This window comes from Macaca mulatta, chromosome 4 (assembly GCF_049350105.2).
Source record: "Macaca mulatta isolate MMU2019108-1 chromosome 4, T2T-MMU8v2.0, whole genome shotgun sequence".
Classification (NCBI taxonomy): Eukaryota; Metazoa; Chordata; class Mammalia; order Primates; family Cercopithecidae; genus Macaca; species Macaca mulatta.
Window position 1 is genome coordinate 108,021,900 of NC_133409.1, and position 12,164 is coordinate 108,034,063.

Sequence of the window (12,164 nt, forward strand, 5' to 3'; positions counted from 1 at the left end):
ATTCTCCTTTCATGCTACAGGAAGATGTGTGGCCATGAATACACTATTATTTAAGAATCCTGGCCTCAGAACTGTGAGAGAGTGTGTATATATATATATATATATATATATATATATATATATATATATATATATTTTTTTTTTTTTTTTTTTTTTTTTTTTTTTCCTCTTTTGAGATGGAGTCTTGCTCTGTCACCCAGGCTGGAATGCAGTGGCGCAATCTCGGCTCACTGCCAGCTCCACCTCCCGGGTTCACGCCCTTCTCCTGCCTCAGCCTCCTGAGTAGCTGGCACTACAGGTGCCCACCACCATGCCCAGCTAATTTTTTGTATTTTTATTTGAGACGGGGTTTCACCGTGTTAGCCAGGATGGTCTCGATCTCTCGACCTCATGATCCGCCCGCCTCGGCTTCCCAAAGTGCTGGGATTACAGGCATGAGCCACCACGCCCGGCCTCTTTCTGTTGTTTTAAGGCACTAGTTTGTGCTAATTTGTTACAGCAGCCATAGAAAACTAATACAGTATAGGCAACATACCAATCTTTTCCAGTCTATATTTTTCTAAACTCATTATGTAGTTCTCTACCCTTCTCTTTCTCAACCTTAAAACACTGCTTCCTTGCAAATATTCAAATAACATCCTGGCTCAGGCATATATGCTATGATAACTGTCTTAGAATGACATGTTAGACCACAAAAATTTACTCCAACTCTCTACCTACTTAACTTCCTCTCATCTTGTTTAAAAGCTACTTCCTACATTAGGCCTTCTATGTCCCAACAATCTAAATTAAGTCCTCGCTTACCAGCCTTTGGTAAACATCATTTTACTCTCTATCTCCATGGATTCAACTGTTTTAATTTTTAAATACCACAAATAAGTAAGAACATGTGAAGTTTGTTTTTCTGGGTCTCATTTATTTGACTTAAAAAAATGGCCTCCAGTTCCATCAGTGTTGTTGCAAATGACGGGATCTCATTCTTTTTTATGGTTGACTAGTACTTCATTCTGTGTATGTACTACATTTTATTTATCCATTCATCTGATGATGAACACTTAGATTGCTCCCCAATTTTAGCTATTGTGAATAAGGCTGCAGTATACATGAGAGTGCAGATATCTCTTTGATGTACTGATTTCCTTTCTTCTGGGTATATACCTAGCAGTGGGGTTCCTGGATCATTTGAAGTTCTATTTTTATTCTTCTGAAAAACCTCCAAACTGTTCTTTACCTACTTAACTTCCTCTTGGATCATTTGAAGTTCCATTTTTATTCTTCTGAAAAACCTCCAAACTGTTCTCCATAGTGGTTGTACTAATTTACATTTACAACAACAGTGTACAAGGGTCTTTTTTTCCTCCACATCCTCACCAGCAGTTGTTATTATCTATCTTTTTTAAAGAAGCCATTTTAATTCGGGTAAGATTACATCTCACTACGATTTTAATTTGCATTTTCCTGATGATCAATGACACTGAGGACTTTTTTCATATACCTGTTTGCCATTTGTATTTCTTTGGGGAAATGTCTATTCAGATATTTGCCCATTTAAAAATCAGATTATTAGATGTTTTTCCTATAGAGTTATTTGAGCTGCTGATATAGTCTAGTTATTAGTCCCTTGTCAAATAAGTAGTTTACAGATATTTCTTCCCATTCTGTGGGTCATCTCCTCACTTTGTTAATTGTTTTCTTTGGTAGGCAAAAGCTTTTTAACTTGATGTAATCCAATCTGTCCATTTTTGCTTTGATTGCCTTTGCTTGTGGGGTATTACTCAAGAAACCTTGGCCCAGACCAATTTGCTGGAAAGTTTCCCCAGTGTTGCTTCATAGTTTGAGACCTTAAATTTAATTTTTAATCCACTTTGATTTGATTTTGTATATGTTGACAGATAGGGTCTAGTACCACTACTTTACATATAGATATCCAGCTTTTCCAGTACCATTAACAGAACATACTGTTCCTTCTCCAACGTATGTTCTTGGCACCTCTGTCAAAAATGAGTTCACTGTAGATGCACAGATTTATTTCTGGGTTCTCTATTTTGTTCTATTGATTTGTGTGTCTGTTTCTATGTCAGTACCATACTATTTTGATGACTACAACTCTCCAGTATAGTGGTAATGTGATCCTCCATCTTTGTTGTTTTTGCCCCAGATACCTTTGGCTATTCTGGGTCTTTTGTGGTTCTATATAAAGTTTACGACTATTTTTTCTATTCTGTTGAAAAATGCCATTGGTATTTTCATAGAGATTATAATGAATCTATAGATTGCCTGGGGTAGCATGAACATTTTAGCAATATTGATTATTCCAATCCATGAACATGAAATAGATTTTGTTTTCTGTGTTTCCTGTCCTGTTTCTTTCATCAGTGTTTTACAGTTTTCATTGAAGACATCTCTCACTTCTTTAGTTAAGTTTATTCACAGGTCTTTTATTATATTTGTAGCTATCATAAATGGCATTACTTTCTTGATTTCTTTTTAACATTTTTCACTGTTGGCATATAGAAATGCTAGTGATTTCTCTATGTTGATCTTGAATCCTGCAAATTTACTAAATTTGTCTTCAGTTCTTACAGTTTTCTTGCGGAGTCTTTATTTTCAAATGAATGATCATATCATCTACAAACAAAAATAATCTGAATTATTCACTTCCAATCTGAATGCACTTTATTTCTCTTGTCTGATTTTTCTAGCTAGAACTTCCAATACTATGTTGAAAGTGCATATCCTTATCTTCCAGATCTTAGAGGAAAAGCTTTCAGTTTTTTTCCCATTCAGTATGATACTGGCTGTGGCTCTGTCAAATATGGCTTTTATTCTGTTGAGGTATGTTCCTTCTATTAATATATCCAGTTTTATGACAGTTTTAATCCTGGAGGGATATTGAAGTTATCATATGCTTTTTCCACATCAATTGAAATAATCATATTTTTTGTCATTCATTCTGATAATATGATGTATCACATTGATTGATTTGTGTATGCTGAACCATCCTTGCATCCTGTGTTAAATCACACTTGGTCATGATGAATGACCTTTTTAATGTGTTGTAGAATTTGGTTTGCTAGATTTTTGTTGAGGAATTTGTAACAGTGTTCATGAGGGATACTGGCCTGTAGTTTTCTTTTTTTAATGTGTCTTTGTCTGGTTTTGCTCTCAGGGTAATATTGGCCTTTTAGAATGAGTTTGGAAATATCCTCTTCTCTATTTTTTAGAAGAGTCCGAACAGGATTGGTATTAGTTCAAAATTATATGTTTGATAAAATTCAGAGTGAAGTCACTGATTCCGGGATTTTCTTCACTGGGAGACTTTTTAATTTCACCATATATTATCTTTTTATTTCAGTTTAAAATTTATTTTATGATAGTCACAAAAAGAATGATGTATAAAATAATAACATAAATTTCTATAATTAGAATTTCAGGTATATAATTTTGTCTTATTTTAGGTTTAGGGGTACAGGTGCAGGTTATATAAGTAAACTCGTCATGGAGCTTTGGTATACCGATTATTTTATCACCCAGGTTCTAAGCACAGTGCTCAATAGGTATTTTTTCTAATCCTCTCCCTTCTCCTACCAACCACCCTACAGTAGGATCCAGTGTCTATTGTTACCCACCTTGTGTCCATCTGTGCTTGCTATTTAGCTCACATTTCTAAGTGAGAACATGTAATATTTCGTTTTCTGTTGCTTTGTTAGTTTGCCAAGGATAACGGTCTCCAGTTCCATCCATGTTGCTGCAACGAACGTGATTTCATTCTTTTAATGACTGTATAGTATTCCATGGTGTATATGTACCATATTTTCCTTATCCAGTTTACTGTTAATGGGCATTTAGGTTGATTACATGTCTCTACTACTGTGAACAGTGCTGCAATGAACATATGCATGCATCTGTCTTTACAGTAAAATAATTCATATTTCTTAGGGTACATACCCAATAATGAAATTTCCGGGCAAAACAGTAATTCCTTTTTAGTTCTTTAGAAAATCACCCCAATACTTTCCACAATCGCTGAATTAATTTACACTCCCACCAACAATGTATAAGTGTTTCCTTTTCTCCACAACCCTGCCAGCATCTTTTTCTGATTTTTTAATAACAGCCATTTAGACTGGTTGAGATGGTATCTCATTATGGTTTTGATTTGCATTTCTCTAATTAGTCATGTTGAGCATTTTTTTCAGGTGCTTGTTAGCCACATGTATATCTTCTTTTGAAAAGTGTCTATTCATGTCCTTTTCCAGCTTCATAATAGTATTGTTTGTTTTTTGCTTGTAAATTTGTTTAAGTTCCTTATAGGATCTGGATAAATAAGACCTTTGTCGGAGCACAGTTTGAAAATATTTTCTCCCTTCCTGTAGGGTGCCTGTTTACTCTGTTGATAGTTTATTTTGCTGTGAAGAAGCTCTAAAGTTTAATTGGATCCAATTTGTCAATTTTTTCTTTTTTTGCAATTGCTTTTGGTGTCTTCAGCATGAAATACTGTACAGAACGGTATTTCCTAGGTTAACTCTCAGGGTTTTAGTAGTTATTTTGTCTGTTTTACATTTAAGTTTTTGGTCCTTCTTGAGTTGATTTTTATACATGATGTAAGGAAGGGGTCCAGTTTCAATCTTCTGCATATGGCTAGCCAGTTATCCCAATACCATTTAATGTGTAGGGAGTCCTCTCCCCATTGCTTGTTTTTGTCTACTTGGTCAAACATCAGATGGTTGGAGGTGTGGAGCATTATTTCTAAGCTCTCTATTCTATTCCATTGGTTTATGCCTCTGTTTGTATACCAGTACCTTGCTGTTTTGTTTACTGTAGCCCTGCACTGTAGTTCATAGGTAATGTGATACCTCCAGCTTTATTCTTTTTGCTTAAAATTGCCTTGGGTATTTGGGCTCTTTTTGGTTCTGTGTAATTTTTAATTTTTTTTTTTTTGTGAAGAATGTGATTGGTATTTTGACAGGAATAGCATTGAATGTATAAACTGCTTTGGGCAGTATAGAAATTTAAATGATATTATTTTTTCCTGTCCATGAGCATGGGATGTTTTCCATTTGTTTATGTCATCTATGATTTGTTTGAGCAATGTTTTACAATTCTCATTGTAAACTTTGTATTAGGGCTCCAATCTCATTGCTTGTTTTTGGCCGATTCAGGCTTTAAATTTCTTCATGGTTCAATCTTGGTAGGTTGTGTATGTTAAGAATTTATATAATTCTTCCAGGTTTTCCAATTTATTGGCATATAGCTGCTCACAGTAGCTGCTAATGATACTTTGAATTTCTGAGGTATTGGTTGTAATGTCTCTTTTTTTTGTCTTTGATTATCTTTACTTGGGTCTTCTCTCTTTATTCTTAGTCTAGCTAAAGGTTTGTTGATTTTGTTTATCCCAGGCGATCTCTTGGTGTTTTACCCAACTGTGGCCAAGCTGTACTCAGGCTGCAAAACAAAGACCTCTTTACTCTTCTGTCTCCTTTTCTCAAGCAGAAGTAATCTCTCCCCAAAGTTACCACAGCTGGGAATGTGCTGGGTCACACTTGAAGCCAACATAGGTCTGGGTCTCACCCAAGGCCTGTGGTAAATAGTGCCTGGCTACCAATACTAATTACACAGGGCTCTTTATTCAGCACATGATAAATTCTGCCAGCACTGGGCCCTTCCCTTCAAGGCAATGGGTTCCCTTCTGGCCTATGGTGTGTTTAGAAATGTCATCCAGAGACTAGGGTCTGAGATGGGGGCCTTAGGAGTCTGCCTGTTGCCTTATTCTACTGTGGATGGGCTGGAATCCAAGTTACAAAACAAGTTCCTCTTCCCCTCCACCTTCCTCAAGCAGATTGAAGGGGTCTTGGATATACAATCTGTACTGCCTGGGGTTGGTGGAGGGGTAACACAAGCACTTCCTCCGTAGTCTCAGCTGGTATCTCACTAGGTTCCATGCACTCCAAGTTCCCTGGCTCCAAGCCCAGCACAGCACCAGGACTTGTGCAGGAATTGCAGTCCTTGTGGTCTAGGTTGCCTTTCACGTTTTATTTAGAACCCCAGAACACTTTAGTCCATGGTGGCAGAACTTGCCAAAACTCAGGTTCCAAAGTTTTGGATCCATCCAGCTAGGATGGATGATTTGCCTCCGGCCAGGCCTAGTATAAATGTTGCCTCTATGGGCACAAGCTGAGTTCTGCCCCCTGCTGCTTCCCACTGATAGGACAGCAATAAGCTGCAAAGCAAGGTCCCACAATCAGTATATTCTCTCTACCTCAAACACACAGATCATCTTTCTGTGCCATATGGCCGCTGCCAGGGAATAGGGAAGGGGTGGTGTAGACAATTCAAGACAGATTTTCCTGCCCTCTTCCATGACTCTTTCCTTAATGTAATGTTAAAATCAGGTACTATTATAGCTCACCTGATTTTTGGTTCTCATGAAGGTCCTTTCCTGTGTGGACAGTTGTTCAATTTAGTGTTCCTGTGGAGGCGAAGGGGGTGCAGCAATTGCTACTGTGTTCGGGTATCTTGCTCTGCCTCCTTTGACAGTTTTATTTGTATGTGCACACGAGCAAAACCATATAACTTATATTCAATTAGAAACTAAGATGACAAGGTTGTATAGGCAATTATAAAGTTTCCAAAAGACTGTTGTTTATAGCCAATAAAAAAGAACAAGAAACAGGTGATCTTATATTGTACTGCAGAACAGGGCTTTTCTTTCTGCTTTTGCTGTCTGTATATCTGTATACAATTTTTTTTTTTTTTTTTTTTGAGACAGAGTCTTGCTCTGTCGCCCACACGGGAGTGCAGTGGCACGATGTCAGTTCACTGCAACCTCTGACTCCCAGGTTCAAGCGATTCTCCTGCCTCATTCTCCCAAGTAGCCGGGACTACAGGCACATGCCACCACGTCTGGCTAATTTTTGTATTTTTAGTATAGGTGGAGTTTTGCCATGTTGGCCAGGCTGGTCTCGAACTCCTGACCTCAGATGATCCACCTGCCTCAGCCTCCCAAAGTGCTGGGATTACAGGCATGAGCCACCGTGCCCAGTCCTATAAACATAAATTTTTACACATAATATAATTTAGCAATTTAACCAAACCAGTGTAAATATTGTCTTTATGCAATTTAGAAAAATGGCACTAAGGTCTTTCATTACCAACGAATATTTTCTTTAATACATTAACAAAAGTCAGTTTCTTTCTTTTGCACTTAGGAAAAAATCTAGAAAACTGTAAAAATTAACGATGGAAATATGACATAATACCAAGAGGAAAATATTCAGCATCATATACCTGAACATGAGACCTAGGTCTTCTAGTACTGGTTAAGTACTTCCAGTGAATCCATTAACCTGCCTGACCTCAATTTTCTCATCTATAAACTGAAGACAGTAATAAAAACCATGACACAGAGATAATAAGCTCCATGTGAAAGTACTTTATATACTATAAAGCATAATAGGAAGACTGCTATTATTTTAATAAGAGGTATTTAAATGTATAGTATACTTTGAAAGTAAATTGAAGAAAGTTCCGTTCTGTCTCTTCCTCCTTCCTCTGCATGAGCAATGAAAGTTAAACACCGCTTTGAAAATTCAGAAAATGTTTGATTTATATACTGATGCAGTGATCAAAAGAAGTATTAAAATTTTGGTTTATGATACAAATGTTTCAGTAAATGTTTATCTAATTAAAGTAAAATTGCAGGAACATTAACCCATATTTTTCCGTGTGTGTGTGTGTGTGTGTGTGTGTGTGTGTGTGTGTGTGTATCAGTTTCTTCCTCTGTGGCCCAGGCTAGAGTGCTGTCATGTGATCTGTTCTCACTGCAACCTCTGCCTCCTGGGCTCAAGCAATCCTCCCACCTCAGACTCGTGACTGGCTGGGACTACAGGCATGCAAGACCATGCCTGGCTAACTTTTTTTGTACTTTTTGTAGAGACGGGGGTCTCACCATGTTGCCCAGGATGGTCTCAAACTCCTGGGCTCAAGTGATCAGCCCACCTCAGCCTCCCAAAGTACTGGGATTACAGGCATGAGCCACCGTGCCTGACTTTTCCAGTTATTGACTGATTGATTGATTGATTGATTGAGGGAGACTCACTGAGTCACCAGGCTGGAGTGCAGCGGTGCGATCTCGGCTCACTGCCACCTCTGCCTCCCAGGTTCGAGCGATTCTCCTGCCTCAGCTTTCCAAGCAGCTGGGACTACAGGCGCACACCACCATGCCCAGCTAATTTTGTATTTTTAGTAAAGACAGGGTTTCACAATGTTGGCCAGAATGGTCTCTATCTCTTGACCTCATGATCCGGCCACCTCGGCCTCCCAAAGTGCTGGGATTACAGGTGTGAGCCACTGCACCCAGCTGTTTTTTGTTTGTTTATTTTAATACAGCTATACACAAGGATGAAATGACCCTTAACCTTAGACTTCCTTTATATTTCCCAAGGAATATTCTCAAACAAAGCAGACTGGTTAAGTAACTGGTTAATAGCCAAGACCATAAAAAATCACAAACACAGAGGATAAGGCTGTTGGAAAGTTAGCTCAGGAAGAAAATCCAGTGTTATCACTAAAACAGTGTCCTAACTTGCAGCAGCGAAACACACAACAAATACTGCTACCTGAGCAGAATTAAATTAAAAAGTCAACATATTTTACTGGTCAATACAATTATGGCATGAATAAGTTTCAAGATACAACTAAGGGATACATACTAGGAAAAAAAAAAAAAAACTGATTTCAGCCGGGCACAGTGGCTCACGCCTGTAATCCCAACACTTTGGGAGGCTGAGGCGGGTGGAACATGAGGTCAGGAGATCAAGACCATCCTGGCTAACACGGTGAAACCCTGTCTCTAATAAAAATACAAAAAAAATTAGCCAGGCGTGGTGGCAGGCACCTATAGTCCCAGATACTCAGGAGGCTGAGGCAGGAGAATGGCGTGAACCCAGGAGGCAGAGCTTGCAGTGAGCCGAGATCACGCCACTGCACTCCAGCCTGGGCAACAGAGACTCTGCCTAAAAAAAAAAAAAAAAAAAAAAAAAAATTCTGATTTCATGATCCATCATCTTCAGATTTATCCATAAACTGCCTGAAATGATCTCAGCACAAACGACTGTGACTGAAGCAAAACTGACAGTATTAAGAAGGAATCACCAACTTCAAAATGCTATATCAGAGATGCAACATAGCACAGCTCTATAGGAAGGGACCAGTGGAAAGAGTAATTAAAACCATGACATTCAAATAGTTAAATTTACAAAGGACTTTCCATAATTAAAACAGAAAGAAAAATATCCACTATGCCTTACTAAGCTCATTGGTCAATTGGAAGCTGTAGCTGTGGAAAATAGTGACACAAAGAGATAATATACAACTTCCTAATATATATGGAGGTGTTTCAGGAATGTCATGGTATTAATAAGAGCTGTTGCTTAGAAAATCAGCTGACGGTATTTAAGTTTATGAGGGTATACGAAATATAAGTTGTCACTTCTTTTCATTATCTTATTTTCAATTCAAAAAAATACCTCACGTTGCTGCTACAACAAACTCAACATTGTCTTGGGCATAGTGGAGAAAATAAGATATAATCACTTCCTCAAGAGAAACATAACAAAAAGAAACATTTATTAAGTTTTTATATGATGTCAGATATTATGCTAAGTATTTAGCCCTATGAAGTCACATTTATTACCTACATTTTACAGATGTAGAACGTGGAAGTTAGTTAACTTATCTAAGGTTATAGCTAGTGAGTAAAAGCTTCAGAATTCTAATTCCAGCTATTAATCTCTATGCTAAAAATAATTGAAAACTTGTTCACTTAAGATTCTTATTTTTTTATGTAGACATTTATCCTTATAAATTTCCTTATTACTACTTTTGCTGCATCCCACAGGTTTTGGTAAATTCTGTTTCCATTTTTGTTTGTCTTGAGATACTTTTGAATTTCCCTTTGATTTCCTCTTTGACACAAAGTTTGTTCAAAATTTTATTGTTTAGTTTCTACATACTTATAAATTTTAACATTTTACATATTGTTGTTGAATTCTAATTTCATTATATTGTGGTCAGAAAGAAACATCTAGAAAGCTTTGGAACTTCTAAAATGGTTAAGACATGTTTTGTGACCTAAAATTTCATTTATCCTGGAGAACATTCTGTGTGCACTTGAGAAGAATGTGTATTCTTCTGCTGTTGAGTGGAAAGTTATGTATAGGTCAATTAAATCCATTTACTCTACAGCATCGTTCAAGTCAGTTGTTTCTTTATTGATTTTTCTGTCTGGATGTTCCATCCATTATTGTAATTGAGGTATTAAAGTCCACTACAAAGAATAAACTAAGCCCAAAATAAGCAGAAGAAAGAGAATAATAAAGATTGGAGCAAAAAAATAAATTGTGAACAAGGAAACAGTTTAAAAATAAATAAAATCTATGAGTTTGCCTTTTGAAAAGATAAAATAATTGACAAACCCTTACCTAGAGTAAGAAAAGAAAAAGAAGACAAAATCAGAAATCAAAAAGGAGATATTATAATGGATGCCTTAGACAGAAAATGCATCATAGAGGAAATGTTATGAACAATTATATGCCAACAATCCGGATGACTTATAAGAAATTGATAAATTTCTAAAAACATGCAACTTACCAAAACTGAATCAGGAAGAAACAGAAAGCCTGAAAAGACCAGTAACAAATAAGGGGATTGAATCAGCAATCAAAAGTCTCCCAACAGGCCGGGTGTGGTGGCTCATGCCTGTAATCCTAGTACTTTGGGAGGCCGACGCAGGCAAATCATGAGGTCAAGAGATTGAGACCATCCTGGTCAATATGGTGAAACCCCATCTCTACTAAAAACACAAAAATTAGCTGGGCGTGGTGGCATGCGCCTGTAGTCCCAGTTACTCGGGAAGCTGTGGCAGGAGAATCGCCTGAACCCAGGAAGTGGAGGTTGCAGTGCCACTGCACTCCAGCCTGGTGACAGAGTGAGACTCCATCTAAAAAAAAAAAAAAAAAAAAAGTCTCCCAACAAATAATCTGCTGACCACACAGGTGAATCCTACCAAACATTCAAAGAGGAATTAAGAACAATCTTTCTTAAACTTTTCCTGAAAATAAAAAGGTCCACTTCCAAACACATTTTATGAGGTCAGGATTATCCTGATACCAAAACCAGGAAGTCTCTACAAGAAATGAAAACTATAGTTTTCATTTCAAACTTGTGATGGTATAGGTGGTTCTATAGATGAAGTATATATTTCTTATGTCACCTGCCATCGTGCCAGCCATTGCTGAACAGTTGGTCAACAGTAGAAGAACAAGTGAATGAATGGCTTTCTTACAGGGGTAACTGTTGCAGTTGGAACCTGAGTTTTGGCAAGCCCTGCCACCATGGACTAAACTTTTTTGGGGTTATAAATAAACATGAAGGGCAACCTAGACCACAAGGACTGCAATTCCTGCACAAGTCTTGGTGCTGTGCTGGGCTCAGAGTCAGGGAACTTGGACTGCATGGAACCTAGCGAGATACCAGCTGAGGCAACCGAGGAAGTGTTTATGTCACGCCTCCACCAACCTCAGGCAGCATATCTTGCACCTCCAAGACTCTGTCCATCGGCTTGAGGAAGGTGGAAGAAAGAGTAAAGAGGACTTTCACAAGTTTATGTGTAGTTTATTCTACACATACTCCTCCTTCCATACAATTCCCAAGGTTACTCTTGTGTAGGAGTAAGTCATATCAACCTCCAGTACATATATAAAGGCAAAGACTAGAATGGAAAATATTTGCATCATTCAGTAACTCTGATATGGAATATAAATGCCAGTATCTTCAAGGTCCCAAGTTACATAAAGACTGCTTAAAGTAGTTTTTAAAAGAAAGCAAAAGTATAAAAAGAAGTTTAAAAAATATGAAGTATTTAAGATATTTTGATGGTTTAGAAATGGATTTTATATCTCAGATACAACTATGGCAAATCTGATATTTAATTCCTGATTGACCATGTCCAAAGAAAAAGATTTCCATTTTCCAGACAGAAAATTCAATATCTTTCACAAATGCCAAAAGCTTAATCATAAAGTTTATAAAATATTGATCCAATCATACCTTAATAGAGAAGGAAAGAACAGCTGTACATGAAACAAATTGGTTTAGCAGTGCAA

General features: G+C 37.4%; 1 protein-coding gene across 1 annotated transcript in view; it reads right to left on the minus strand.

The window, feature by feature from the left end:
- Positions 1-12,164, minus strand: part of MEI4 (meiotic double-stranded break formation protein 4) — a 314,754-nt gene that overhangs the window by 223,919 nt on the left and 78,671 nt on the right. The window lies entirely within an intron of this gene.